This window comes from Arachis ipaensis, chromosome B6, assembly GCF_059453495.1.
Source record: "Arachis ipaensis isolate K30076 ecotype BB chromosome B6, ASM5945349v1, whole genome shotgun sequence".
Lineage (NCBI taxonomy): Eukaryota > Viridiplantae > Streptophyta > Magnoliopsida > Fabales > Fabaceae > Arachis > Arachis ipaensis.
The window spans coordinates 104,934,965-104,953,670 of record NC_142441.1 but is presented as its reverse complement, the minus strand read 5'-3'; the positions used below and the strand labels follow the sequence as shown (position 1 = coordinate 104,953,670).

Below are 18,706 nucleotides of genomic sequence, written 5' to 3'. Positions count from 1 at the left end.
AAAATCTTTAAATTGATATAAAGTTTACAAAATTTGGATTTTTGTAGAGGAAGTTATGATCATTCAAAGTTTTGTGTCAAAATCTAAATTCTGTGCATACTGCAGAATTTGTGATTTCTCGTTTGTGTGCGCACGCACAGCTTTGTGCGCATGCACACACAGGGATATGGCTGCTGTTGGGAGCTCTAGCACGCTCTATGCGTGCACACAACCAATGGAGTTTTTCAAGCTGTGCGCACGCACACGTTGGAAGGTGCACTCTGTTGAGGGTGTTCGCACGCCTTGTGCAGATGAGCAGAGATGAAAATTTTACTACCTGTGACCCTCTATGCGTACGCACACATTGAAAACTTTCTTGGGCGTGTGCGCGCACACTTTTGTGTGTATGCACATGCCCTATTTTTCAACCAAAATCTTATTTTTAGCTGTTTCACCTTCCCAACAAGCTTGTAAATTTCTGTAACACCTATTTAAGACTCTTTGGCCTATTTTCGGGTACCAAAACATGGGAAAGGTCCTAGTAGATTTAATTTGGGTTTTACTTTGAAAAGTTAGAGAATGGAGGTTTAGGTTTCTGGTGTACTGGGGATGAGTTTGTTTGTGAGAGAAGGAAGAGTAGTGAACTTGGCAGTTACTGACAACGAATTGAGAAACTGATGAACTAACGAGTTCGGAATGGAATTAAGAACTGATGATGGTGATGAGCGAATTGTTGTGAAGGTATAGAATTTCCTCAAATGAATGAATTCTCGTTGCAAGTATACTTCTACACCAACAAATAATCCTCCCAATCAAAAATTTGGTTTTGTTACAAGTACAAACCCCAATAAGAATTAACAGAAGTATTTAGACTCCGGGTCTTCTCACAAAGAATTGCAATTAAATGGTCAATTATTGGCTATGAAGGAACAAAGGGGGTTTGGTTGATAGAAGGGGCAATGAAATAAAAGACAAGAAAAGTAAAGAGATCAGAGCAATTAAAGAAAGCAATTAATAAAGAGAGACATTCATGGCAAGGTTTGAGATCATAGGCTTTCTATCCTAGTCATTAATCAGAACAATACTTAACAAGAATTTATCTTATTTCGTCATCTCCAATGTTGAAAGAAGGTGTAAGTTATCTTCCATTAGAGAAAGTCAAACAAGACTAGTTAATCTCAAATCAAAAATCCTAATCAACCCACTAATTGAATTAGCAAGAGATTAAAGTCATTGAAAATGATATTAACTAACAACTCTATATCACCAATCTAAATTGGGTATTAATAACTCAAGATTTCCCAATTACTCTTTCCAAGCCAAGAATGCTCAAAATCTACTCTAAAGCCTAACCAAGCATTTTGTCAAACACTTGGTGGGTAATAAAGGAAAGCATGGTAAAAGTGCAAGAATAATAAATCTACCAACTACCAATTGCAAGAAAAGTAAATTCACAACTCAAATCAACAATTAAAAGAACATCAAACATTAAATTTCATTAAATGTAAACAAAATCCAACATGAGCATTCATAAACATAAAAGAGACATAAAAGTAAAATTGACAAGAGAACTAAGAAGAATAGAGTAGTAGAAGCAAGAAATTGTAAAGGAAACAAGATAAAAAGATGAGATTGAACCTAGATCTAGGAGAGATTAACCTAATCTAATTCTAGAGAGAAGAGGGAGCTTCTCTCTCTAGAATTCTAACCTAAAACATGATGAAAACTAAACTATGACTACTTGGTTCATTCCTCCCTCAATTCTTGGGTTCAATAGCATCATAAATGAGTTGGATTGGGCCCAAAATGCTTCACAAATCGCCCCCAACGAGTTGCCCAAAGTGGACCCACGCTGCTCCATCGGCACGCATGCGTACAGTGCACGTGCTCATCTCTAGACTTCAGGAAACTATGGCAAATTTTACATAATTTTGAAGCCCTGGATGTTATCTTTCCAATGCAACTGAAACCGCCTCATTTGGATCTCTGTAGCTCAAGTTATGGTCAATTGAGTGCGAAGAGGTCAGGCTTGATAGCTTTGCGGTTCCTTCATTTCTTCATGAGTTCTCCCACTTTGTATGCTTTTCTCTTCACTTCTTCCATCCAATACTTGACTTATGAACCTGAAATCACTCAACAAACATATCAAGGCATCGAATAGAATTAAAGTGAATTGAATTTAGCTATTTTAAGGCCTAAAAAGCATGTTTTTACATTTAAGCACAAATCAAGGGAGAATTGCAAAACCACGCTATTTTATTGAAAAAATGTGGGAAAAGGTGATAAAATCTCCCAAATTAAACATAAGATAAACCACAAAATTGGGGTTTATCAAATCTCCCCACACTTAAACCAAGCATGTCCTCATGCTAAGAATAAAGAAGGACAAGAAAAGGATATGAACATTTATTTAATACAAATAAACTATATGCACCTATCTACATGAATGCAACTAAATGTAAAATGATTCTACCTACTTGGTTAAAAGTAAATCAATCTCCAATAATATATATCAAGTAGGGCTAAGTAGTATGATAACTCATGAATCCTACCAATTCAAATATCAAAATGAAGTTCAAATAGACTTGCAAGAAGAGAGCTCATGAAAGCTGGGAACAAGGAATTGAGCATCAAACCCTCACCGGAAGTGTATCCGCTCTAGTCGCTCTAGTGTATAGGGTCGATCACTCAATTCTCTTCTAATCATGCTTTCCATGATTTGTTTTTTATCTAACAATCAACAATTATTCAATGCATGCATACATTCATCATGATGACTTATTCATTGGTTGTAATGGGGCTAGGGTAAAGGTAGGGATGTATATGGTCAAGTGAGCTTGAAATTTGAATCTTTGATTAACCTAAGCTCTCACCTAACACATATAACAACCTATACAATTCTAATACACAACCTAGCTACCCATGATCCCCACTTTTTTTCACATACTCATGCATTCTTTTTAATTCATTACACATATGCATTTTAACTTTACTTTGGGGCGTTTTTGTCCCCTTTTTATTTCTTTTTCTCTTTTTTCTTTTTCTATTATTTTTTTATTTTATATTTATATGTTTTTTTCATCATTTTTTTTCATTAAGGTATATACAAACGTATCAATGCATATGGTTTTACATATTTAATACATGAGTATGTACCCAATTTCCAAAATTTTCAACAAAAATAAAAATTACACTTTTACCTCAACCAATGTCCCAAGTTTTCCATACCCAAATGATACACACCCTCACTAGCCTAAGCTAATCAAAGATCCAAATTAAGGGTATTTATTATTTTTCGCTTATGGGTAGTGATGTCCTAACATTAAGAACAAAAGGGATTAAATAGGCTCAAAATTGGCTAACAATGGTTGATGAAAGGTCGGCTATTTGGGTAAGTGAGCTATATGAAATGATGGCCTCAATCATATAAATGCATGTATACATGGAATAATGGACATAAAGAATCAAACAAATCAAAGATTACAATCATAGAGAGAGAACAATGCACACAAGAATGGAAAATAAGTGGTTATAAGATGTAACCACACCATAAGGCTCAAAACTCACATGCTTGTGTTCTTAGCTCAAAAACCATGCTCCAAAATAAATTCTTCAAGCAAGTTCACACAAAAATTTTTTTGAATTGGTAGGTGCCCTAAAACAATTTTTCTTGGAAAAGAAATCATCACCCTAACCAAGTAGTCCTAACATAAAAAAAAGTGGTAAAATATGTACAAATTCTAACTAGCATGCAACCTATCATGCAATGCAACAATGATGAGCGGATAATTTATACGCTTTTTGGCATTATTTTTAGTATGTTTTTAGTATATTTTAATTAGTTTTTATTATATTTTTATTAGTTTTTAAATAAAAATTACTCTTCTGGAATTTACTATGAGTTTGTGTGTTTTCTGTGATTTCAGGTATTTTCTGGCTGAAATTGAGGGACCTGAGCAAAAATCTGATTCAGAGGCTGAAAAAGGACTGCAGATGCTGTTGGATTCTGACCTCCTTGCATTCGAAGTAGATTTTCTGGAGCTATAGAAGCCCAATTGCTGCGCTCTCAATTGCATTGGAAAGTAGACATCCTGGGCTTTATAGCAATATATAATAGTCCATACTTTGCCTGAGATTTGATGGCCCAAACAGGCATTTCAAGTCAGCTCAAGAATTCTGGCGTTTAACTCCAAAACTGGCACAAAAGCAGGCGTTTAACTCCAAGAAAAGTCTCTACACATGGAAGCTTCAATGCTCAGCTCAAGCACACACCAAGTGGGCCCGGAAGAAGATTTCTGCATTAATTACTTATTTCTGTAAACCCTAGGCTACCAGTTTTCTATAAATAGGACCTTTTGCTGTTGTATTTGGACATATAGAGATCTTTGAGAAGCCTTATGCTATCTTAGACACGTTTGGAGGCTGGCCATTTGGCCATGCCTAGACCTTGTTCTTATGTATTTTCAACGGTGGAGTTTCTACACACCATAGATTAAGGTGTGGAGCACTGCTGTTCTTCATGAATTAATACAAAGTACTATTATTTTTCTATTCAACTCAAGTCTATTTCTTCTCCAAGATATTCATTCGTTCTTCAACTTGATGGATGTGATGATCCGTGACACTCATCATCATTCTCACCTACGAACATGTGCCTGACAACTACCTCTGTTCTACTAGCAATGGCTTGAATGCGTATCTCTTGGATCTCTAATCTAAGATTGGAACCTTCGTGGTATAAGCTAGAATTATTGGCTGCCATTCCTGAGATCCGGAACGTCTAAACCTTGTCTGTGGTATTCTGAGTAGGATCTGGGAAGGGATGACTGTGACGAGCTTCAAACTCGCGATTGTGGGGCGTGTGACAAACGCAAAAGGATCAATGGATCCTATTCCGACATGATCGAGAACCGACAGATGATTAGCCGTGTGGTGACAGCACATTTGGAACGTTTTCACTGAGAGGACGGGAAGTAGCCATTGACAACGGTGATGCCCAACATAAAGCTTGCCATGGAAAGGAGTATGAATGATTGGAAGAAGGCAATAGGAAAGCAGAAGTTCAGGAGGAACAAAGCATCTTCATACGCTTATCTGAAATTCCAACCAAAGAATTACATAAGTATCTCTATCTTTATTTTACGTTTTATTTATCTTTTAATTATCAATTCTCCATCACCATCTGAATTAGCCTGACTGAGATTTACAAGGTGACCATAGCTTGCTTCAGGCCGACAGTCCCCGTGGGATCGACCTTTACTCACGTAAGGTTTATTACTTGGACGACCCAGTGCACTTGCTGGTTAGTTGTGCGGAATTGTGACAAAGTGTGATTCACGTTTAAGAGCTCCAAGTCTTTTGGCGCCATTGTTGATGATCACAATTTCGCGCACCATGTTTTTGGCACCGTTGCCGAGGATTGTTCGAGTTTGGACAACTGACGGTTTATCTTGTTGCTTAGATTAGGTACTTTCTTTTTATTTTTCAGAATTTTTAAGAATGAATTCTAGAGTTTCAAGGTGATGTTCTTATCATCACAAAAGCTAATTGATTCTCATCAATTTAGTTGCTCAATGTAATGTCCTGCTGAAGCATGGCCAACCATGTCTAATCTTTTTAGACTAAAGCCTTAGACTAACATTGCATGATTCCTGGAATTCTTATTAGATGTTTTGAATCCCTTTATTTTCTTTTCCATATAAGTTTCGAAAATCACAAAAAAAACTTTATAAAACCATAAAAATAAAAAATATTTTATGTTTCTTGTTTGAGTATAGTATCAATTTTTAAGTTTGGTGTCAATTGCATGACTTTCTTCTTCTTGCATTTTTCGAATTTATACATATTGTTCTTCATTGATCTTCAAGTTGTTCTTGATGATTTCATTGCTCTGATCTTTAAATTCTCTTGTTTTGTGTGTTTTGTTGTTTCTCATATGCATTCTCAATTTGTTAGTGTCTCCTATATGAAAATTTTTAAGTTTGGTGTCCTGCATGCATTGTTTATTTGATCTTAGTTGCATTTTTTATTGTTTCTCATCATCAAAAATTCAAAAATATTTTCAAAACTATGTCTTTTCAAGTCAATAATACAGAGAATTGAAGATTCAGAATATTCAGCAGAGGAATCAAATAGAAAAAGCTGGGCGTTCAAAACGCCCAGTGAAGAAGGAAAACTGGCGTTTAAACGCCAGCCAGGGTACCTGGCTGGGCGTTTAACGCCCAAAAAGGTAGCATTTTGGGCGTTAAACGCCAGAATGGATGTCATTCTGGGCGTTTAATGCCAGAAGGACACAAGAGGAAAGATTTTGTTTTTAATTCAAATTTTTTTCAAATCTTCATAATTTTTCAAAATCAAATCTTTTTCAAATCATATTTTTTCAATCATATCTCTTCAAAATCATTTTCTTTCCATTTTTTTTATTTATTACTATTTTCGAAAATCCTTGCTAAAATTAATGATTTACTTTAAAATTTTCAAGTTGTTACTTGCCTATTAAGAAAGGATCAAATTTTAAATTTTAAGAATCATATCTGTTAATTTCTTGTTAGTCAAGTAATCAACTTTAATTTTAAAACTTTCTCTTTTTAATTTGATTTTCAATCATATCTTCTCAATCATATCTTTTCAATCACATCTTTTTCAAAATTAATTTTCAATCATATCTTTTTAATTTCTAATTTCAAAATCTTTTTCAAAATCACTTAATTTCTTTCCCAATTTTAGTTTTTGAAAATCATCAATCAAATTTTCAAAATTTTTTTTAATTATTTCAAAATCTTTTACTTTAATTTTGAAAATTCTTCCCCTCTTCTCACATCCTTCTATTTAAAGGACTAACACTCTTCCTCAAGGTGCAATTCGAACTCCCTCCTTCTTTATATGTTTGAATTCTCTTCTATCTACCTCCTCCTTCTATTCTTCTTTTCCTCTGACACCTCAAGGAATCTCTATACTGTGACATAGAGGATTCTCTACTTTCTTGTTCTCTTCTCTTTCATATGAGCAGGAACAAAGATAAAGGCATACTTGCTCAAGCTGATCCTGAACCTGAAAGGACCTTGAAGAGAAAGCTAAGAGAATCTAAAGAACAATTCTCTTTAGAGGGCCTAACAGAGCTTTTCAAGGAAGAAGAAACCATGGCAGCCGAAAACAACAATGCCAACAATGCAAGGAAGGTGCTTGGTGACTTTACTTCACATACTCCCGACTTCTATGGGAGAAGCATCTCAATCCCTGCCATTGGAGCAAACAACTTTGAACTTAAGCCTCAATTAGTTTCTCTAATGCAACAGAACTGCAAGTTTCATGGACTTTCATTGGAAGATCCTCATCAGTTCTTAGCTGAATTCTTGCAAATCTGTGACACTGTCAAGACCAATAGGGTTGACCCTGAAGTCTACAGACTTATGCTTTTTTCTTTTGCTGTAAGAGACAGAGCTAGGACATGGTTGGATTCACAACCTAAAGAAAGCCTGAACTCTTGGAAAAAGCTAGTCAATGCCTTCTTGGCAAAGTTCTTTCCACCTCAAAAATTGAGCAAGCTTGGAGTGGAAGTCCAAACCTTCAGACAGAAGGAAGGTGAATCCCTCTATGAAGCTTGGGAAAGATACAAGCAATTGATCAGAAGATGTCCTTCTGACATGCTTTCTGAATGGATCATCATAGGTATTTTCTATGATGGTCTGTCTGAACTATCCAAGATGTCATTGGATAGCTCTGCTGGAGGATCTCTTCATCTGAAGAAGACGCCTGCAGAAGCTCAGGAACTCATTGAAATGGTTGCAAATAACCAATTCATGTACACTTCTGAAAGGAATCCTGTGAATAATAAGATAGCTCAGAAGAAGGGAGTTCTTGAGATTGATACTCTGAATACCATATTGACTCAGAATAAAATATTGACCCAACAAGTCAATATGATTTCTCAGAATCTATCTGGAATGCAAGCTGCACCAGGCAGTACTAAGGAAGCTTCCTCTGATGAAGAAGCTTATGATCCTGAGAACCCAACAATGGAAGAGGTGAATTACATGGGAGAACCCTATGGAAACACCTATAATCCTTCATGGAAAAATCATCCAAATCTCTCATGGAAGGATCAACAGAGACCTCAACAAGGTTTCAACAATAATAGTGGTAGAAGAAATAGGTTTAGCAATAGCAAACCTTTTCCATCATCTTCTCAGTAACTGACAGAGAATTCTAAGCAAAACCACTCTGATTTAGGAACCATTGTCTCTGATCTAATCAAAACCACTCAAAGTTTCATGACTGAAACAAGATCCTCCATTAGAAATTTAGAGGCACAAGTAGGTCAGCTGAGTAAGAAAATTACTGAACTCCCTCCTAGTACTCTCCCAAGCAATACAGAAGAGAATCCCAAGAGAGAGTGCAAGGCCATAAACACGTCTCACATGGCCGAACCTGGAGAGGAAGAAGAGGCAGTAATCTCCACTGAGGAAGACCTCAATGGACGTCCATTGACCTCCAAGGAGTTCCCTAATGAGGAACCATGGGAATCTGAGGCTCAGACTGAGACCATAGAGATTCCATTGAATCTACTTCTGCCATTCATGAGCTCTGATGAGTATTCTTCCTCTGAAGAGGATGAAGATGTTACTGAAGAGCAAGTTGCTAAGTACCTTGGAGCAATCATGAAGCTAAATGCCAGGTTGTTTGGTAATGATACTTGGGAGGATGAACCTCCATTTCTCATCAAAGAACTGGATAACTTGACTAGGCAGAAATTACCTCTGAAGAGACAAGATCCTGGAAAATTCTCAATACCTTGTACCATAGGTACCATGACCTTTGAGAAGGCTCTATGTGACCTAGGGTCAAGCATAAACCTCATGCCTCTCTCTGTAATGGAGAAGCTAGGGATCATTGAGGTACAAGCTGCAAGAATCTCACTGAAGATGGCAGACAATTCAAAGAAACAGGCTTATGTACTTGTAGAGGATGTCTTGGTAAAGGTTGAAGACCATTACATCCCTACTGATTTCATAATCCTAGAGACTTGGAAGTGTATGGATGAATCCATCATCCTTGATAGAGGAGAATTGATCATTCAAGTGAATGGAGACTCCCTTGTGTTTAAAGCTCAAGGATATCCCTCTGTCACCATGGAGAGGAAGCATGAAGAGCTTCTCTCAATACAGAGTCAAACAGAGCCCCCACAGTCAAACTCTAAGTTTGGTGTTGGGAGGCCACAACCAAACTTTAAGTTTGGTGTTGAACTCCCACATTCAAACTCTAAGTTTGGTGTTGGGAGGTTTCAACATTGCTCTAAACATTTGTGAGGCTCCATGAGAGCCACTGTCAAGCTATTGACATTAAAGAACCGCTTGTTGGAAGGCAACCCAATTTTTACTTATCTATGTTAAATTTTTATTTTCTTTTGTTATTTTATGTTTTTTGTAGGTTGATGATCATGAGAAGTCACAAAAATAATTGAAAAAGCAAAAACAGAAGGAAAAACAGAATGAAAAACAGAACACCCTGGAGGAAAAACTTACTGGCGTTTAAACGCCAGTAAGGGTAGCAGAATAGGCGTTAAACGCCCAGTCTAGCACCATTCTGGGCGTTTAACGCCAGAAATGGGCACCAGACTGGCGTTTAACACCAAGAATGGGCTAGAAGCTGGCGTTAAACGCCAGAAATGGGCAGCAGCCTGGCGTTTAACGCCAGGATTGGCAGCAAGGGGTGTTTTGCATGCCACATGGTGCAGGGATGAGAAATCCTTGGCACCTCAGGATCTGTGGACCCCACAGGATCCCTACCTACCCCACCTCTCTCTATCTTCTTCACCCATTCACCAATCACCTCAATACCTCTTCCCCAAAAACTCCTCACCTATCAAATCCTACCCTCTTCTCCATAAACCCTTCACCAATCCACATCCATCCATCATAAAACCCCACCTACCTCACCATTCAAATTCAAACCACTTTCCTACCCAAACCCACCCATAATGGCCGAACCTTACCCCCCTATCCACTCCTATATAAACCCATCTTCACTCCTTCATATTTACACAACCCAAACACTACCCATCCCCCTTGGCCGAAACACAAAGCCCCCTCCATCTCCTCTATTTCTTCTTTTTCTACTCTCTTCTTTCTTCTTTTGCTCGAGGACGAGCAACCTTCTGAGTTTGGTGTGGTAAAAGCTAAAGCTTTTTTGTTTTTCCATAACCATTAATGGCACCAAAGGCCGGAGAAACCTCTAGAAAGAGGAAAGGGAAGGCAAAAGCTTCCACCTTTGAGTCATGGGAGATGGAGAGATTCCTCTCAAGGGTGCATCAAGACCACTTCTATGAAGTTGTGGCCAAGAAGAAGGTGATCCCCGAGGTCCCTTTTAAGCTCAAAAAGGGCGAATATCCGGAGATCCGACATGAGATCCGAAGAAGAGGTTGGGAAGTTCTCACCAACCCCATTCAACAAGTCGGAATCTTAATGGTTCAATAGTCCTATGCCAATGCATGGATCACCAAGAACCATGATCAAAGTGTGAACCCAGACCCCAAGAATTGGCTTACAATGGTCCGAGGGAAATACTTGGACTTTAGTCCGGAAAATGTAAGGTTGGCATTCAATTTGCCTATGATGCAAGGAGATGCACACCCCTACACTAGAAGGGTCAACTTTGATCAAAGGTTGGACCAAGTCCTCATGGACATCTGTGAAGAGGGCGCTCAATGGAAGAGAGATTTAAGAGGGAAGCCGGTTCAACTAAGAAGGCATGACCTCAAGCCCGTGGCTAGGGGATGGTTGGAGTTCATCCAACGCTCAATCATTCCCACTAGCAACCGATCTGAAGTTACTATAGACCGGGCTATCATGATTCATAGCATCATGATTAGAAAGGAAGTAGAAGTTCATGAAGTTATATCCCAAGAACTCTACAAGGTGGCGGACAAGTCCTCTACTATGGCAAGGTTAGCCTTCCCTCATCTCATCTGTCACCTCTGCAATTCAGCTGGAATTGACATAGAGGAAGAAATCCTCATTGATGAGGACAAGCCCATCACTAAGAAAAGGATGGAGCAAGTGAGAGAACCTCACCAAGAGCATGAGGAAACTCCTCATGAAATCCCTAAGATGCCTCAAAGGATGCATTTTCCTCCACAAACTATTGGGAGCAAATCAACACCTCCCTAGGAGAATTGAGTTCCAACATGGGACAACTAAGGGTGGAGCACCAAGAGCATTCCATCCTCCTCCATGAAATTAGGGAAGACCAAAGAACCATGAGAGAGGGGCAACAAAGGTAAGGAAGAGACATTGAGGAGCTCAAGCACTCCATAAGATCTTCAAGAGGAAGAACTAGCCGCCATCACTAAGGTGGACCCGTTCTTTAATTTCCTTGTTCTTTATTTTCTGCTTTTCAAAAATTATGCTTTATGTTTATCTATGTTTGTGTCTTTATTACATGATCATTAGTGTCTAAGTGTCTATGCCTTAAAGCTATGAAAATGAATCCATCACCTTTCTTAAACGAAAAATGTTTTTTTAATTAAAAAAGAAAAAGAAGTGCATGAATTTCAAATTTTAAAATAGTTTAATTATTTTGATGTGGTGGCAATACTATTGTTTTCTGAATGAATGCTTGAACAGTGCATATTTTTGAATTTGATTGTTTATGAATGTTAAAATTGTTGGCTCTTGAAAGAATGATGGAAAAAGGAAAAATGTTATCTGATGATCTGAAAAATCATAAAATTGATTCTTGAAGCAAGAAAAAGCAGTGAAAAGCTTGCAGAAAAAAAAAAAGAGAGAAAAGAAAAAGAAAGAAAAAAGAAAAGTAAGCAGAAAAAGCCAATACCCCTTTAAACCAAAAGGCAAGGGTGATAAAAAGGATTCAAGGCTTTGAGCATCAGTGGATAGGAGGGCCCACAGGAATAAAATCCTGGCCTAAGCGGCTAAACCAAGCTGTCCCTAACCATGTGCTTGTGGCGTGAAGGTGTCAAGTAAAAACTTGAGACTGAGCGGTTAAAGTCGAGGTCCAAAGCAAAAAGAAGAATGTGCTTAAGAACCCTGGACACCTCTAATTGGGGACTCTAGCAAAGCTGAGTCACAATCTGAAAAGGTTCACCCAGTTATGTGTCTGTGGCATTTATGTATCCGGTGGTAATACTGGAAAACAAAGTGCTTAGGGCCACGGCCAAGACTCATAAAATAGTTGTGTTCAAGAATCAACATACTTAACTAGGAGAATCAATAACACTATCTGGATTCTGAGTTCCTATAGATGCCAATCATTCTGAACTTCAAGGAATAAAGTGAGATGCCAAAACTGTTCAGAAGCAAAAAGCTAAAAGCCCCGCTCATCTAATTAATACTGATCTTCATAGATGTTTTTGGAATTCATTGTATATTCTCTTCTTTTTATCCTATTTAATTTTCAGTTGCTTGGGGACAAGCAACAATTTAAGTTTGGTGTTGTGATGAGCGGATAATTTATACGCTTTTTGGCATTGTTTTTAGTATGTTTTTAGTATATTTTAATTAGTTTTTATTATATTTTTATTATTTTTTAAATAAAAATCACTCTTCTGGACTTTACTATGAGTTTGTGTGTTTTTCTGTGATTTCAGGTATTTTCTGGCTGAAATTGAGGGACCTGAGCAAAAATCTGATTCAGAGGCTGAAAAAGGACTGCAGATGCTGTTGGATTCTGACCTCCCTGCATTCAAAGTAGATTTTCTGGAGCTACAGAAGACCAATTGGCGCACTCTTAATTGCGTTGGAAAGTAGACATCCTGGGCTTTCCAGTAATATATAATAGTCCATACTTTACTCAAGATTTGATGGCCCAAATAGGCGTTCCAAGTCAGCTCAAGAATTCTGGCGTTTAACTCTAAAACTGGCACAAAAGCTGGAGTTAAACGCCCAAACTGGCACAAAAGCTGGCGTTTAACTCCAAGAAAAGTCTCTACACATGGAAGCTTCAATGCTCAGCCCAAGCACATATCAAGTGGGCCCGGAAGAAGATTTCTGCATTAATTACTTATTTCTGTAAACCGTAGGCTACCAGTTTTCTATAAATAGGACCTTTTGCTATTGTATTTGGACATATAGAGATTTTTGAGAAGCCTTATGCTATCTTAGACACGTTTGGAGGCTGGCCATTCGGCCATTCCTAGACCTTGTTCTTATGTATTTTCAACGGTGGAGTTTCTATAGACCATAGATTAAGGTGTGGAGCTCTGCTATTCTTCATGAATAAATACAAAGTACTATTATTTTTCTATTCAACTCAAGTCTATTTCTTCTCCAAGATATTCATTCGTTCTTCAACTTGATGGATGTGATGATCCGTGACACTCATCATCATTCTCACCTATGAACATGTGCCTGACAACCATCTCTGTTCTACTAGCAATGGCTTGAATGCGTATCTCATGGGTCTCTAATCTAAGATTGGAACCTTCGTAGTATAAGCTAGAATTATTGGCGGCCATTCCTGAGATCCGGAACGTCTAAACCTTGTCTGTGGTATTCTGAGTAGGATCTGGGAAGGGATGACTGTGACGAGCTTCAAACTCGCGATTGTGAGGAGTGTGACAGATGCAAAAGGATCAATGGATCCTATTCCGACATGATCGAGAACCGACAGATGATTAGCCGTGCGCTGACAGCGCATTTGGAACGTTTTCACTGAGAGGACGGGAAGTAGCCATTGACAACGGTGATGCCCAACATAAAGCTTGCCATGGAAAGGAGTATGAATGATTGGAAGAAGGCAATAGGAAAGCAGAAGTTCAGGAGGAATAAAGCATCTTCATATGCTTATCTGAAATTCCAACCAAACAATTACATAAGTATCTCTATCTTTATTTTACGTTTTATTTATCTTTTAATTATCAATTCTCCATCACCATCTGAATTAGCCTAACTGAGATTTACAAGGTGACCATAGCTTGCTTCAAGCCGACAGTCTCCGTGGGATCGACCCTTACTCACGTAAGGTTTATTACTTGGTGTTGAAAAAGGAAGTTGTTACCCATGGAGGTCGGTCGGACGACCTCCCCACACTTAGAAATTTGCACCGTCCTCGGTGCATGCAAAGGAGAGCAAGGTGGATGAGTTACTACAATTGATGAGCTCCTTCAAAAGGTTGTGCGGATGGACTTGTTTGTTACTCCATTTAGAGCTATTCATTTCTCCCTTCTTGGTGGCCAACCTAAAAGGAGAGAAAACAAAAGAAAATCAAGCCTATAGCAAAGATATCAAAGCAAGTAGAACATAGGAGGGGGCTAATGCTAAATAAGAGTAAGGTTCTCACTACATGGTAGCTACAACATGTGATTGAGAAAGCAATATAAGCCAAGGCATATCAACTAATACTTGACGCAAAGGTAAAGTCAAAGCATAAAGAGCATGTTGCGCATCAAGTTCAAACAAGAAAGAGTGGGTTATGAAAGACAATATGAGGTCATATCAATGCACAAAGACACAAGAGTCATACAAGATGAAGCATTGATTTAAAAGTTTCATCACCTATCAATATCAAACAAGTCAAGAAGTGCCAAGATTAACCAAGAAATTCTCAACAATTGAGTAGGAAAATGCAACACCATTATTCAAATAAGAAGCTCAAAAAAAAAAAGTAAAAATGAGCTATAAAAATAAAATGAAAATTCAAAGAATAAAAGTATGCGAATGCAATGGACAAAAGAAAATGGAAGATGAGAAAATAAACTCTTTTTTTTTTGCGACGCGGACGCGTCATGCACGCGTGCGCGTGAATGGGCAGGCAGGACAAGCAACGCGTACGCGCATAGCACGCATACGTGTGGATGTGAAGATGGCGACCGACGCGTATGCTTCATGCACGCTTGCGTATGGGTCACAGGCACAGAATAGGCACAAACTGGGCATAACTCTCTGGTTTTAATACTAGGAGTTGTGAAACCATGCCGATGCGCGCGCGCACAGCACGTTTGCACGCTGATGCCAACTTTTTTTTAAAAAAAAAAACAAGGCACTCTCCTAATCTACAAGCATTCTAAAACAATCAAAAATCAAATTTAAGAAAAATTCTTTTTGGTTTTTGAAAAGTTGTCAAATACACTAAAAACAAAACTTATACTACAAGCAAAATGCAATCTAACAACAACTATTCTAATCAAAGCTTTAACGCCACAAACAACCTATCATAAGAGTATAGAAAATAAGAAGAACTACCTATAATGGCAACTGACGTACGGATTTCCTATCGGTAAAGAAATTCACAAATATAATCGTGTTGCAAGTATAGCTTCTAAACCAACAGAAAATCCTTTCGTACAAACGTTTGGTTGTCATAAGTAACAAACCCCTTTAAAATTGATAACCGAAGTATTTAAACCTCGGGTCGTCTTCTCAAGGAACTGCAGGGAGGTGTTCTAATTATTAGTTTTGGAAAACAGTGTTTTTGGGTTTTAAAAGGTTTGAACAAGGAAAATAAATTGTAGGAATTAATAAATTAATATCTAATAAAACTCTTGACAAGGTATAAAAATTCAGAAGCCCTATCCTAGTTATTCTTATTGATGGTGATGAGAATTGAGTTTTAATCCCACTTAGTTAACCTTTACTAAAGCAAGGGAAAGTCAAGTGGACTAATTAGTTAGATCCTCAAGTCCTAGCCAACTCCTAAGAAGGGACTAGAGTTAGGGGAATTCAATTCAATTAGCAAAAATAACAATTAACAACCACGATAAGTTTGATAACTCAAGAGTCTCCAGTTAATCAATTAAAGCAAAAAATATAAAAAGCTAAATAAGAATCATAAATCTGAAATACCTCAATTTATATTAAATAAAGAAAATCCTAACATGAATGGTTCATAAGCCAATTTGGCAACATAAGTAATTAAATAAAAGCATTAAAGTATCTGAAAGTAAAAGAGAAATATAAAGTAAAAAGAATATTGAACCTGAGAAGAAGTTGTAATCCTAAATCCTTTAAGAGGAATCCTAATCCTAAAACCTAAGAGAGAGGAGAGAACCTCTCTCTCTAAAAACTATATCTAAAATATCAAAAGTGAATGTATGATATCCTCTCCTCTGATTCCTCCATTCTCTGGCTTATATTCTGTGTTTCTGGATTCAGAATTGGGCTGAAAAAGGGTCCAGAAATCGCTGGGGCATTTTCTGCAGATTCTGGTGCGTGGCATCTGTCACGCGTCCGCGTGGGTCACGCGGTCGTGTCATCTGGGAGTTTTCCTTGTCACGCATTCACTTCGGTCACACGTACACGTCATTTACGTTCTGCTCAAGGCACGCGTCTGCGTCAGTCACGCGTTCGCGTCAGTGCCTTTTTGCGCTGGTCACGCGGCCGCGTCGTCCATGCGTTCGCGTCACTGCCCTTTTCTTCAAAACTCCATTTTTGTGCTTTCCTTCCATTTTTGTATGTTTCCTTTCTGTCCTCTAAGCCATTCCTACCTTAGGAGATCTGAAAATACTTAACACACAAATCACGGCATCGAATGGTGATAAAGGGTAATCAAAATTAATATTTTTAAAGCATAGGAAACATGTTTTTCACATATATCACATAATAAGGAAGGGAAAGTAAAACCATGCAATTTACATGAATAAGTGGGTGAAGGATTGGATAAATCACTTAAATTGAGCACAAAATACATTATAAAATATGGGTTTATCAACCTTCCCACACTTAAACAATAGCATGTCCTCATGCTAAATCCAAGGGAAAGGGTAAAGTTAGAATGGGAGAATCTAATGCAATGCATTCTATTCTAAATGCAAACTATCTAAATGAGTTATGCAATTCTAGTTATTATTCACTTGTATATAAAGCTTACATGTAGTTAAATTAATTCATATCCTCAAGGAATCGTATATGCATAGCCAAACCCTAGATAATGTTAAAGCACTTTTACAATTGAGATGGGTAAAAGTATTTCACAAACTTGCAAGACAATTAACAATTAAGCAGAGATATATGGTGATGAGCTATTGAACCCTCACTGGATTTTGTGTTTACTCTCTAGTCACTCTGTGTTTATTGGGTTAATCACTCTATTCTTTTTTTCTATCCTTGCTTTCCAAAACTTTGTTCTTCATCTAACTAATCAACAATTATGGAATACAGACATACAAAAATCATGAGGTCTTTTTCAAGGTTGTAATGGGGCCAAGGTAAAGGTAAAGGTATATGTATAAGGCTAAGTGAGCTAATAAGTGAATCCTTGATTAGTCTAAGATCTCACCTAACATACATACTTTATATAATTTTAAAGTTCCTTTACCTATTTACCCAAATTTTCCCACTTTATATTACAAGCTCATGCATTAAATTTAATTTTGTCCCATGTGCATTGATTTTTATTTTGCATTTAGGGAATTTTTTTAGATATCCCCTTATCTAAATACTGAAAATAATTTTTTTTTTAAATCTATGAACATGGTAATTCAATTGTTTTGATTTCTCATGAGCATGCTTCCCAAATTTTGTTTTTGAAACAACTTATTCTTTTTAAATTCCTACTTTGTTTCTATCATCCCATGTTCCCATAAAATTCCCTACACTTAAATTGTACACAATATCTATCTTAAGCTAACCAAGGATTCAGCATGGGATTTTTATTTTGTATTTCTGCTTAAGGCTAGTAATGTGGTTATAGAACAAGAGGGGGTTAAAAAGCTCAAGGGGGCTAACAAGGGTGATGTAAAAGGTAGGCTAATTTGGGATAAGTGAGTAAAAATTCAAATGATGGCCTCAATCATCTCTTGGTATGTATCTATATTCTATACTGGACATATAGATTAAAACAAAGTAAAGAACATCAGAATGAAAAAGAAGGACAAAACACACAGGAATGAAATAATTAAGCTCAAGACTCACAGGCTGTGTGTTCTCCAGCTCAAAAATCATATATCAGTTATATATGTCATGCAAGTAGAAATTAAGAGTTCCCATTATTCTCAATGTAAATATTAGGGTGGCTTTTAAAATCTTAGTGTTCCTCCTTGATGAAATGTTGTTAACTAACTAACATATAATGCTATATACACAAGGTGTGTGGATGTTTGATTCTGTTAAAGTCTCTAGTTTACTTCCTTTTATTTTTAATTAAACCAACTATCATATGCTAGAAGGGTAAACCATACTAATTAATCCACATATTCTATAACTAATAAGTTAGAATTTTAAACTAAACTAAATGTCTAAGATATAAACTAAAGTGCAAAATGCGGAAATAAAGTAAAAATACAGCAAAAGAACAATGTATAAGTACTGAAAAATAAAAATAAAGATAAAAATACAGAAAAATAAACAAAATAAGATAAAAAAGAGTCTGTAGTGGTTCACCAAAAAGATAGGCCAGGGATGGCGACCTCCCCACACGTAAAATATAACATCGTCCTCGATGCTTGATGACAAGTCATCTTAGCCTAGTTCTAATAGTCTTTTTCTTTGTTTTTATTTGGTTTTAGGCACTTTCTTGCATTCTAAGTAAGTAATTTGGAATGGAAATGCATGGTTTCTTTGAATCAAACAACCACCATTTAATTGATGTTAAATCATGAGGTTTAAGCTAAATTTAATTGAGTTTTAATGATTTATAAGCCTTGTGAATTTGGTGATACTTTGATTGGTTGTTTTGAATAATTGTAGGTGAAGAAAAGAAGAAAATAAGAAAGCGTTGCTTAAAAAGTGTAGGCCCAAGAAGGAAAAAAGTGTGGCAAAGGAAAGAAGAAGTGTGGCGC

The 18,706-nt window shown here is 37.1% G+C and overlaps 1 non-coding gene across 1 annotated transcript; it reads right to left on the bottom strand.

The window, feature by feature from the left end:
• Positions 1-7,520: 7,520 nt before the first annotated feature.
• On the bottom strand, positions 7,521-7,628 carry LOC148562152 (small nucleolar RNA R71). The gene has a single exon (XR_015887024.1). It is a non-coding gene; the product is annotated as a small nucleolar RNA R71 (small nucleolar RNA).
• Positions 7,629-18,706: the final 11,078 nt, after the last annotated feature.